Below are 10,593 nucleotides of genomic sequence, written 5' to 3' on the forward strand. Positions count from 1 at the left end.
TCAATAGCTTCTTTCCATACTAAGAAGATTATTGTCTCCGACCCGAGTAAGTTTCTACATTATGGATTAATTCCTGAATCCATGTACAGGTGTGTCACGCCTCATAGCTAGGTCATGGCCGATTACAGCACCAGAACTCCTTTGCCTCCAAGGGTTCTGACTGACGAACAGAAGGCTGCCTTGGAAGCCCTCGATCAACCCGCAAACCGTGGCAAGCGGGCTGCTAAAAAGGAAAAAGAGGAGAAGAAGGAAACAGAACCGAAAAAGGAGGGAAAGCTGAGATCGTCTAAGAGAAAACCTGATGCAGAAGCACCCTCTCAATCCAAATCCAAGAAGATTAAGAAGATGGCTAAACGGGCCAAAGGATCCTCTTCTCCTGGATCTGCTCCAATTGAAACATCAGACGCAGAGGCTGCCGCTCCTCATGCTTAAACAAAAGAGCCAACTCCTGCTCAGTCTCCTAAAAAACCATCCTCTCCTACCGATACTAATATTCCCTCTCCACCAGTATCTCCCAAAGTTACAAAACTACCCACTCCTCCACCTTCTCCTAAAATTCCTACCCCACCCCCATCACCGAAACAACAGGTTTCACTTTCTGTTCCTATCATCATCACTCCCACTACAACAGAACCAACCTCTTTACCCACCTCAACCATTCTTTCCTCTGTCACTATCCCTACATCTTTGATCCCCACTCCCATCATCACCGAATCCATTACTACCACCTCTTCCCAACCACCAGTAACAGTCAATGTATCTGATACAAGGGCTACTACTGTGGTTGAAACACCTGTCATTCACATCCCACCATCACCTTCTCCATCCTCAACCTCTGGTGCTACTTTGGGTGGTGACGATGAAGAGTATGATTCTCTTTATTATAGCCCATACTGGATTCCCACTGATATTGATGCAGATACCCCCATTACCAGTCAGCAGCTTCAAGAAATTCATGAAAAACTCGATAGTTTGTTGGCTGATAATAAAGCCTATGGGGGTGTGGTGCTGAAAGCCTTTATCGAGTCTGCAATCAAGACGTATACTGATGCTCTGGATCGCTCCACTGATGCTATTGACAAATCAGCCGCTTCGTGCTCCAAAGCCACAAAGGAAGTCTCTGAGGTTGTACACACAACTCAGATTTTTCTCGATTCTCTCAAAGCACATGCTGATGCTAATGCGGCCAAGTATCAAACGTCTGTGGACTCCTTTTCGGCTACCCTTCAGGGTGAAACTTCCATGTTCGAGGCTCTGTGTGCTGATCTCAAAACTAAATCCACCTCTTTTCTTCAATCTTTGGATTCACGTTTTGCTTCTCTAGTAGCAGAGAGTACTTTAAAAGAGGATCTTGTCAAGCATTAGGCAACTATTGAACTTTCGAAGATACAACTGGCCCAGGCACAACAAGAAATTTCTTTACTGAAAACTCAGCGGGCTGTTCTTCGAGGTTGTGCTGGTGATGTCAAGAACATGTTGACTAATGTCCTTGAAACTCATGATCCCTTTCTTACCCTTACCATCCGACAGCATCTCCAGGCCAAACTCCTTCCTGCGATTACTATTCTGAGCGAGATGAAGGGTGTCTCAGAGAAGCTTGTTCTTCTGAGATAATGGGGAGAGGAGAGTATACCAAAGACAGACCCGAAGGTTAATTTAGCTTCGGGTTCTGGAAAGCAATTACTTGTTGAGAGCGAGTCAGATACTGATGAAACTATTGCTGAAGCTCTTCAACGAAAGAAAAGAGATAAAGAGCTAGATGAGACATTGAAAATTGCTCGAGAGGCAGAGGACAAAGAAAGAAGAATCAAGGAGGATGAGGATGCTTTAAAGGCTAAGAAGACTCTATTCCTAGAATGGGACAGAGACACACTCATTAATCAAGCGATTGAGTTTCCCTCCATGTATTGGTTGGAACCGATTGCATCTTTTGAGTGTGAGAATACCAAAGACTTGCAATTTGACATGCCGATCACACGAAAGGCTTTTACATTTCATTGCTTCGATGTCACTGCTGATGTCCCTCATCCAAACTTGAAGGTTGACAAAGAATTGATAGATTTTTATTTGAAGTATGGTCAACCACAGTACTTGACATGGAGTGCACAGAAGATTGTAAAGGTCAAGGTATTGAAACCAACACATGATGGGAAATTTGTGAACGTTAACTTCAAAGTCAACAGAGGAACGGCCAACACAGAACATTTTATTTCTCTGGCAGATCTTCCCAGTCTGAATCCTCATGATTGGATTCTGCTATACAACATTATTCTCTCAAATCAAAGAGAGTATGAACTGATTCTGAAACATCTCAAAAGAATGTTGGCTTCCTATATCCATGAGCTTACCACTATGGATCAGGAAATAGCAAAAATAATGAACAAGAAACCGACCGTCAAGCCTACTTCCAAGACAGGAGATGTGCACAAAATGAAGTTAGGGAAAATTGACTCTTCAAATCTGACGGTCATGTTCACAAGGGGCGATAAGCACAAGTTTATGTTTGCTTTGGTAGACAAGCATCTGTTTTCAACAGATTGCATGGAGCATATCATAAACATCATTCACCGATGCAAGCAGAACTCTACAGCAGACAAGAAGAATTTCACAGATATGCTTCGGTGGTATATCACTTTCAGGCATCACATTCCGGCCATTATACCGAGGATATTTGAAACGGTGAAGAAACCATCTGCTGTTAAAAGGGAATGAAGCCTCTGTGCCAAAGACGCAAAGGGGGAGATTGTTGAAGATTAATGTGTTGCATCTTGGGCCCTTTTGTTTTACAACCGGATTGGGCTTGTCAATCCATGTTTATCTAGATTAGCCCTTTTTCTTTGATAAACGGTTAGGGTTTTATTGTAAATATATGCATGCATGTATGCGTATGAATTGAAGTGGTCGTCATTCTCATTGATTATTGTAAACCCTAAAATCCTCTACAGTTGATGTTCTTTATCGAGCTCTACTGAGGATTGTTTATTAATCTTTTGACACCTTTTGATCCATTTGCTTGTTCTTATTGTTTATCTGGTTATTTCTCTACCTGTTTCATAGATCTAATCGATCTTCAAGTTTATTTTTAAACTTATCAAGAGAAGTATAGGGAATGGGTAATTTGCATTCCACCATTTTAATTGAAGTTGATCACTTTCGTCTAATGCAAATTTGGTGTTATGCGAATATATACCACCGAAAAATCCTACCCATGCATTTAAATTAGTAACCGTATAGTTATCCCCCTCGCCATATATAGTTATCTCCTTTCTTACTGTCTGTGTTATAAATTTTGTTTCTTTCGTTAAATAATTAAAAATAAAGATTTTGATCATTGCTGCCTTCAAATTTGACAAGGTTTTATTTTACTTTAGTTGAACAGAATTCGAACAATTTGATAGACATAGATTAGGATACATGGATTAACATCACAACAGTTGGAAATCATAGAAAACTTAATATAATAAGATTGGGTTAAGTTTTATTGATAATAAAAAGATTCTTACTAATTTGATGTGGAACTCTATACACCAATAAACCAAAATATTCCAAGAAATGCTCAACAATATAATCAAGAATATATTATATAAATGAAGAAATAACACTTAAAACCAAAGTAGACCCTAAAACCCAAAGTACTTATTGCTTCCTTCAATTCACACACTCTTCTTGGTACCTAAACTCCTCAAGATAATAGAGATCTTCCGCTTCCATGTCCATCGGAGGAGTCTGATTCAAATCGAATTTAAAACAAACTTTACTTCTGACTTCGAATTCTTCAGCATGTATCTGCCTCTGTGTCACACTTGGTTCAGGAAAATACGTATGATCACCATATCCTAGGACCAGGAGATTCTCTTCTCCTTCTAAATTGGTTGGATCATGCACTTCCATTATCGGTCCCTTATAAACCTTCGAGTCAATATCATCCACCAGCAAAGCCCGACGGGTTCTCTTTCTGGTCAACACCCATCTAAGTGGAGGCTTCATTGAATTAACCACCTTGGCCTACTTGTCGATGGTGACCGTTTTAGGCCGTGATGTGAAGAATATCTTCCAATCCCTATCAGAATGAAACTTCATATGTTGGTAAAGTAAATTCATCTTCTCAAAAGTGTTTTCGCATATATTACAAACTATTTTACCATCATTGTTTACCAAATCCACTGTAAAATCTTTTCCTTCTTGTGGATGTTGTAGTCTTACTGTATCCAGTGGATTCTTGGAGTTGGTTTCTTTTGTGGGTTTGACAAGAGCGGCTGTGAAGGTGGACATGGCAGCGATAACTTGATTAATCGTCATGTAATACGTTGTAGTGCTTTTGCATGCGAATAGTGATGGTATAATTTATAGGGATCAATAAAATTGTACTTGGACAATAAGTTTGTAAATTATGTTTCCACTTTCCCTTCATAGTTCCCGCTTTTCAAATTCTTCTATTTTCATCTTATTAATTTTCATTATATATTTAATTTGTAAGGACATTTGATTTTTTATACAATATCACAAATTCACATTTTTGAAACCTAAAATTAATATATTATTGGAAAACAAATTTCGGATACGACGTCATTTTTATATAATATGATAATTTTCTAAATTTGAAAATATTTAATGTAGTGTTCATAATTTTCGGTGCACAAAAATCTTGTATAATAGAGTAAGTTTCCACCAACCAACGTACAATAGGTTGGTGATTTTTTGAAACTAGCTATCATATATTAGAAAATAACAAAAAACTCATGGATAGAAGCCAGCCAAAAGAATATTAGCAACGACAACATAGCATCAGGAGCCGTTAACACCCGCAAGAATTACTGGCAATAGTGGTGAGAACAACTATTAACGGCGACATATAAAAGTGTCTTACCGATAATGGTGGATAACATCGAGATAAGCGTCACTGTTAAAGGTAAATGGCCACTATCCTTTTGAGTTGTGACCTTGTAACCCTAACCGTTCATTGGTACATACATCCAACGGCAGAAAATGCACGTCATATAATACCATTATCGATGAATTCAATAGCGACGATATATATTGCCTCTAATGCACAAAAAAAGAAGCATAAATAAGTTCCATACAACAGGTCGCCGCTAAATGACGTCGCCGCTAAATTCATCGCAGATAACCATTGATTCAATTCATTCTTTCCCCTCATTTGCTTCCATATATCTGACTCGATACTCTCACTAACATTTTCCACCACTATTTTCCACCACCAACTACCACCTCCACTATGGGCAACGAGTTTAATCCGTTATCGGCGACCTCTCGATTTAACGCATTTTCTATTTCTTTTTCTCTTATCTCTTATTTTCGAGCTATTGGAATTGTTGCCATCACATCACCACCACCCTTCTTTCTTGCTGTCAGGAACTCGAATTCGAGTTCTAAATTCATTATGTGAAAACAAGAAATTAAAGTGTGTGTGTGTGTGTATATATATATATATATATATGTGTGTGTGTGTGTGTGTGCGCGCGTGTGCGCACGCACGCGCGTGCATGTGTGTATATATTTGTATGCAATATTATGCAGAATGGGTATGTATATATATTGTAACGCCTGCAGATTAGGGATACTCAATTTAAGGAAAATAAGCGTCAAAAATGACTTTTTAATGGAAAATTATTTAGAAGGATTAACCTTAACTAAGTTGTAGTATATGTTACAAAGATTTCGTACATAAAAAGAATGCCAAAATCCAAGTTATAACGAAGAAGTTATGACCTGTCGAAGTTTCGCAACAAAACTGGCACGGCACAAAGCGACGTAAATAGTGAATTTATGATAGAGTAGTATCTGGATTTAGTGATCTAAATGGAATTCGTAGAATATGTTAAACCGAGAGTGTGCATAAAAAAGGACATCTAAATCTGACTTCGCATGAGGAAGTTATGATTTTCTAATTTTCAGCTTAGCAGTATGCAACCCGAAGTTCGAATATGAGATCGATGGATTTCTAGCCAATACAATCTAGATGAGAATCAAAGATCTCGTCGATAGTAGTTCAACGGTAAAAAGACAGATGAAAACGGACGTCGGATGAAGAAGTTATGAGTTTATAACGGAGTTTTCCTGTCCCAGCCTACTAAAAATAATATAATAAAAATTAAGTTCAAAATTAGCCGACGAAGTCTAATCTAAAGTTATAGATCTTGTTTTTACCTACGCGTGGATATAAAGAATGTCGAAAACGGAGTTTGTATGTGAAAGTTATGAATTTCTGAAGTTCGGGGCGCAAAACCCCAAAACTGTCAGTGTTTACGACATGAACCGAGTTCTGACGCCTTTTGGAGCCTCCAGAGCAAGTGGGCGAATGTCGAATGCAGTGACCTACTGTGCTCACGACATGAGCACTTAAAACTCACGACTTAAGTATAGAAAATGGCCCTATAAATAGAATTGAAGGGGCAACCGACCATAGTTGCAAATTCACTCTTCTCTCACCCATATTACCTTGATTTGCATGCAAAGAGGTACCCCTGAAGCCCCTATATCATTCCAAGACCCAAAGCCCGAAGATCCGAAGAAGTGAAATTCACGAGCCCAAGCTCTGCCTGCGAGAAACTGGTTTTTGTGAAGATCTTCCAGATCTACCGAAGAATACTACTTTTACAAGCCGTAGTGTTGTCCGAGCATCGTCTAATCAAGTGAGTGTGTAGTTACTTTCTTCTAAGATGTAAATACGAAGTATTTGCTATAAAATACGTGCTATGTGTTTATATATTGTTTGTTTATTTGAGATGGGTGGAATGAATGTTTTATATAGTTTTTAAATAAGTTAATATGTATATATATTTTATATCTACAAATATGTTGGGTACAACATGGGTACATGGAATAGTTGACGTGTGATGAAAGATCCATGATGAGTAAACCTTGGCGACTATGGAGTTAGCGCTTATTGAGTAAACCTTGGCAACTATAGAGTTAGCGCATGTTGAGTAAACCTTGGCGACTATGGAGTTAGCGCTTATTGAGTAAACCTTGGCGACTATGGAGTTAGCGCTTATTGAGTAAACCTTGGTGACAATGGAGTTAGCGCCTGATAGCTATGGATTTTGTACCTGATAGATAAGCTTTGGCAGCAATGGACTTCGTGCCAATTCCTTAGGTCAATCCTTAGGAATGAGTGAATGAATGATAGATGATTCTTTGGGTAAAACCTTAAGAGTAATGAAGATAATAGGGATGGGTAGTTGGGTTAATTGTTTGATAATTAATTATGATAATTATATGATTGTGGGTTGAAAACCCTATATGCTCACCAGGCTCCCAAGTCTGGCCCACTTAGTTTTCTTTGTATCAGAGGTATAAATACGAAGACACATTTCACTGAGAGATTAAAGGAGATATAAATCATTAGTGTAAATAAATGTAAGTTCTGTTTATGCGTATGTGTCTGTATCGGAACATGACATCCCGAGATTTTTTTATATAATGAAAATACATTCTCTTTGAGAAAAGTTTTGATAAATTTTATCATATTTTGTTTTGGAACAAATTTCGCAACTCTTTTAATCAAAAGATTACTCTGATTTTATAAAACAAAACATAAACAAATCGGTTTTTTTGGCCGTGAAATTTTGGGATGTCATAGTTGGTATCAGAGCATTAGTTTAAGCGAACTAGGAAATATGTAGGATTTCTAGACATAAACTTAGAATGCTAATCAATGATTGTGAGATGAGTGTCTATCATATTTTAGACACGAGCACTAATATATTTTAGGAAAGTTGCTTAAAATGATTTGATGTGCTAAATGTGATATGTCTTCCATATATGATATTATTTGTTCGGATCTATGGTCTATTGCCGACGGGGTCTGCAAACCTTATGTGTTTAGGATTCTAAGCGTACGACTACGGTATTAGAACTAGCATGTAAACGTTTTGGAGTGATAATGATGATTTAAATATCTACCGTGAATGAGGATCTAAATTCACCTTATTCATTGTATAGATCAACAATGGTGAGAACGAGAAGTGGAGTTGGAAATGTTGACGAGCACAGGAATCAAGCACCTGTGATTGAACCAGTAGTTGTGGTAGTAGTAGCACCTGAGCCAATGACAATGGCCGGAGTTCAAGTGATGATCCAAGCAATGTTGGATCGTTAGATGGAAGAAACCAGACATCTGATTAGGCAAAATCACGAAGAATTGTCAATTCAAGTTGAAGAGCCTGAAGTAAATGGATGGCACTCTAAAGGAGGAAACTACAGTGGGACCGTTGGCCAAGCCAACCCACAAATAGTTCGCCAAAACCACTAGGATAGAGGAAATGACGGACGTGGATGCAAGTACAAGGATTTCTTGGCATCCAAACCACTTTGTTTTTCTGGGAGCCCGACACCAGTGCAAGTCATGGACTAGATCTTCGAGATGGAGACAATGTTTGAAAGTTGCGAGTGTAGCAACAGATAGAAGACCATTATTGCAATTCCTTTGGTAAAATCAGGAGTACTGAGCTGGTGGAAGTAACTGGCTGGTTCGATGCCCAAGGGGGAAGCTTGCAAGATGTCTTGGGAAGAGTTTGTGGTGCAACTGGAAATGCAATACTACTCTGAGCAGGATCTTCTGGAAATCAACAATGAGTTCCAGAATCTGAAGAAGGAAAAATTGAGTGTCACTGAATACGCTACAAGCTTTACGGAGAAAATGAAGCTTATTACATACCTAATTCCAACTAAAATTTCCAATGTCAATAAATTTGCCAATGGATTGCCAACGGACTTTGGTCCGATAGTCAAGCAAGCAACCACTCGTTAAGCCACCATCTGGGCAGCCAAGAATGTTGAGATCCAAATAAAAGAAAAGGGTCTAGAGAGAGCTGAAGTTTGAGAGAAAAGGAAACATGAAGGATCTTCAACGGTCAACAAAGTCTGGGGAAAGAGATGAAGCTAAATGGTCTGAGAAGTGTAAAAAAACACTTCAGGAAATGTAACAAGGAGATGACTTGCTACAAATGTGGGAAGACATGTCATTACGCCAACAAGTGTGCACCCATCAAGAAGGTGTGCCACAGATGTAACGAAGAATGTCATATTTCTAAAGACTGCCCAAAGAAAAACACACCGCCACAGCCAAGGGCATTCCACATGCTCCTCAACGAAGCAGAAATCGATGGGAGGATTAAAAGATGAAGACTTTATATTAATATATAAAGTCTGTATCAGGAAGCATAGCCTGTTAGAGGCATAGTATAGGGTGAACTAGAACTTTTGTGTAATCATTTCAAGAAATAATATAAACCCTGGTTTTGTTATCTGATGTATTGAATGATTATATGATTTATGTATGGTGACTTGGTTGACTGCGAGACAATACTTGGGACGAGTATGAGTAGGTGTGAATGGTAGTAGAGATCTATACTACCGGAAGCATAGGACTTGCACTTGGATCAGGGAAAGTTACAAGGTTACCAAGAAGCTAATAATTGATTCTATTTTATTCAAGTATGTCATTACCTTTATTTCAGTAATGACAGTAGGATCGTTGTTATTCCAACCCTAGTGGTCATATCAAATTGAGTCTGACTACGATGAGAGGTCATCGGTACACGACCCATCGGTGTATTATAATAGATAAATGAATGTATTTATCCTAAGAAGAAGAAGCAGTCCACAATAAGGATTTATTCTGTAACTTGAAGGTTACGATTGAAAGTCCAACATAGTATGAAGAGAAGATGTAAGATTGAGCATCACGATTATTAATTAGGACGTAAAGTTAACGTATGGAATAATTATTCAAGCCCTGTTCATTGATGATTCTAGGACGTAATCATCCTAAGGGGGAGATAATTATAACGCTCGTAGATTAGGGCTAGTCAATTTATGGACAATAAGCGTCAAAAATGACTTTTTTATGGAAGATTATTTTGTAACATCTGGATTTGCAGGTATTATATTATATCATTTATTTTTGTAGTTAAGAGAGGGACTCGACGAGTTAAATGTATATTTAAAAATATACAATCACCCTCCAATATATAAGATAGATATTTATCTTTATAGAAATTTTAATTGTCATAAGTTCTCGGTTCTTACAAATATCAACACTTATTATACATACATACATATATATATATATATATATATATATATATATATATATATATATATATATATATATATATATATATATATATGCAGTGCGGTTCGGTTTTTTGCAGTTTTTACGAGACTAGAAACCGCAGCGCACCGAGTATTTTCGGATTTTGCAAAACTAAAAACCGCACCATCGGTTTTCATATCGGTTTCGGTTTTTCGGTTTCGGTTTATGCGGTTTTTTCGATTTTTTTGGTTTGCGGTTCGGTTTTTTCTCACCCCTAGTTTTTCATATAAAAAATGCTTATGAGCTCACCAACATTCTATGTTGATGCTTTTCAAAATGACTTGTATTCCTATGGAACGAGTAAGCAGCTACTTGAGCCTTTAGGGAATTGGATTTTTGCTACTTCATGGAAATGTTACTTTTCTATTGCTTTTGTGTAACTTTTAAACAAATACAGTTGTAAACTGTGTAAGATTGTATTCTTAATGTATGTTGCTTGGGTTGCTACGTTTGATTTATATTCAATTGTTATG

The sequence above is a fragment of the Lactuca saligna genome, chromosome 2 (genome assembly GCF_052625555.1).
Source record: "Lactuca saligna cultivar CGN05327 chromosome 2, ASM5262555v1, whole genome shotgun sequence".
In the NCBI taxonomy this organism is placed as follows: Eukaryota; Viridiplantae; Streptophyta; class Magnoliopsida; order Asterales; family Asteraceae; genus Lactuca; species Lactuca saligna.